Below are 2,968 nucleotides of genomic sequence, written 5' to 3' on the forward strand. Positions count from 1 at the left end.
AATAATTACTTAAGTATTAAAGAACACAATATATTGAGCTCATATATTACCATATGCTTTCAATGTAAGACTGAGAACCAGACAACACAGTGTGCACCCATTACCTATATACACAGTAAACAGAACACACACAACTACTAAGGAGATTACACTTCCTTTTATCTGTGATTTACACTTTGAACACCTAAGTAAACCACAACATTGCTTTTTCAGTACATGGCACTACTAAAAAGTGGATAGATGGAGCTGTCATTATCAGATCAACATTTAAATACATACACTATGTTTATGTTTCTGACTGCACAGCCTGTTCCAGTCCACATAACCAGATTGCTTAAAAAACAAGCATTTCGTATCCGTTATAAATGATCCATACTTTATGTATAGTTTACTGACACCAGCAGAAGTCTGCATCCAACGGCTAATGGCTGACTGCATATAGCTGTCTCTCCCTATAGCAGCTTCTCCGTAATTAAACTGAAAGTCATCATAAATCACCACTCCTTCCCTCTCCCGCATTCACCCGCCTTTATTTTTCATCCGTCCTTCTTTGATGCTACCAGTTGTGTAAATCCAGGTCTCCCCCACCCTCTTTCTCTCTCTTGCACACAGCCAACTTCTAATATGAGCTTTCCACCCCTACACTATAGATGGAACCATTACTTGGAAATATGTTTGTCAGAACACACACACACACACACACACTTTAGGAACAGGTGTACCATTCCTGTCCTGCACTAGCCAATCCCGAGCTCCCCACACCACAGTTCTCCACCTTCAGCAGCTGTTCAATCTGAGAACAGTCCAACTGTCACCTGATCCTCCAAGCTCTGGTTCAGTCTGCATTTAAACATGGCCTGGGTCACCACCATGCCAACGGGGTAAAATTAGCAGGTAGAGAGCTGACTGGCCTTTATGTCCCATAGAGAGGTCAAGGTCATGTGAGTCGGTCTCTTTCTGTCTCATCATCACTGTCTGTCCCTCTCTGAAAGGATCACTTTGGAATTGTGATTTCAAAGACATGTGAGTAAAGACAAATTACCCTACAGTCTGCCCCTGCGCTATTGCAACACTAATATTCTTAATGTATCTTTTATCCTAAAAATAATTGAGAACAGTTTTACACAAAATCATTTTATCAAATCGTCACGCAAAAACGATTGCAAAAACTCTAAAACAATAAAGAACTCAGCCATTTTCAAACTTCACAAATTGCTTCAGCTTCTTCTGCTGGCATAACCTAACGCAGGTTGTAGTGTGATGCAGTAGTATAATAAGGGTGCTAGCATCTCCACTAGCGCTAGCACTAAAGCAACTTTGACAGGAGCAGTATGCCAGAGCAGAGAGCTCAGCGCTGCTTTGGCTGCATATTAACACATACATAAACACAGACACGTAGCAGAAGAGACAGGACAAGATGAAGAGTGTTCACCTACACGCACATGTCCCATACATACATTCACACATACGCACTCACTTACCGAGAGAAGCTGTACTGGATGGGGATGGCAGCAGGATCGTCTGTATACCAGCAGCTGAATCAGCGTTTGAGAGTTTAAGGATGAGAGCAGAGAGAAGGGGAGAGACAGAGAGAGAGAGAGAGAGAGAGAGAGAGAGAGAGAGAGGGTGGAAAAGAGAAAAGGAGGTGAAAATAAAAGAGATGGAAAGGAGAAAAGGAGGCAGTGACATTGGAGGTGTCTTGCTTCTTCATATGATGCACAGGGAAAAAAAGTTGAAATGAAACAAAATAGAAAGGCTGGAGGAACAGAGCAAGGTAGGTTAAAAATAACTTTGGCAATCATAGGCCTCCAGCCCATCTCATCACAGTATGGGCATGTCTGATTGGCAATGCATCATGGTACTTTTAGAGGAAACCCCACCCCCATCCTCCCACCTGTCCTACGAAAGCCAGATTCTCTGAGCTACATCCTGTGGGATCTGAAACAGGAGTAGGAGACAGTATGGACAGTGTGCTGACATTAGGAGAGAGAAAAAGAAAATGCAGTAACAGCACCGGAAAGATGAAGCTTAGTGATGGTTTTTCTGTCTTTATTCCCTGGGATCTCGTCAAACTGGTCTCTAAGTTATATTCCATACTGTCGCACACTCCTGTCCATCCCAAAAGCCAAAAAGAAGTGGGTCAGCCTGGTTAATAATGCCATCAAAATTCGTCACCGCAGCGGATCTCAGGAAAAAAAATCGATTAGCATTAGATACAAAGCAGCCAGACATGACCGTGATGATCTTAGATTAAAAAAAACAAACAAAAAAACATAATCTAGAGCAATGTGTTAATGGTACACACGGGGCGGGTGTCGAGAGTTAAGTGTGATCGGTAGAGCCTCCCACTGCCCTGAGGCTTTTATACCCCTGGGGTAAAGGCCGAGCAAAGTCCCTCTGGCCCTTCACCCACTTCCTTCACACTCTGACCTTATTTAGTGAGGCAGGGCAAAAAATAGCCCCTCAAGTGTTGCTGGCTTTGCCTCTCAATGGGTTGGGCTTTGAGTAGGCGGGGCTTCTGACAGAGGGAGGGGTATGTTTGATGGGCGGATAGTGAGAGGGAAGAGCAGGTGGTCTTGCTCATTCACTCTGTAGACTGATAAATTTTGCCTGTGCTCTTTTGTTTTTGGTCATTTTTTTTTATCAATTTATCTTTTCCACAGCTGTTAAAATAGAAGTTTTTAGAATGGGTTGAATCTATTCTTGTTTCCCAAACGCCATACCCTACACTGCTGCCCTGCATCTGCAGGTATTTTTAGGCTAGCCAAATAAAGTGGTGTGTGTCCCCCAGTCCAGCCCTGAAACTCAGTGAGCTGACCTGCTGCAAGCTGATCATGGTGTTCTGCTATGTATGGTCTGAGTTGATGAGCTTTAGGAGAGACAAAATCACACAGGCCGAGTTAAATATCCTGTGTATGTATCCATTCCATACTGTGTTTAGGGAAGTAAACTGTTCTAGTGTTTTTGC

At 43.3% G+C, this 2,968-nt stretch overlaps 1 long non-coding RNA gene across 1 annotated transcript in view; it reads right to left on the minus strand.

Moving 5' to 3' along the window:
* LOC117599211 (uncharacterized) overlaps positions 1-2,396 on the minus strand; it is a 21,737-nt gene extending 19,341 nt beyond the window's left edge. Inside the window, exon 1 of the long non-coding RNA XR_008304222.1 lies at positions 1-2,396. This exon is cut by the window's left edge and continues 1,611 nt beyond it. This is a non-coding gene — a long non-coding RNA (uncharacterized LOC117599211).
* Positions 2,397-2,968: the final 572 nt, after the last annotated feature.

This window comes from Pangasianodon hypophthalmus, chromosome 16 (genome assembly GCF_027358585.1).
Source record: "Pangasianodon hypophthalmus isolate fPanHyp1 chromosome 16, fPanHyp1.pri, whole genome shotgun sequence".
NCBI classification, from domain to species: Eukaryota; Metazoa; Chordata; class Actinopteri; order Siluriformes; family Pangasiidae; genus Pangasianodon; species Pangasianodon hypophthalmus.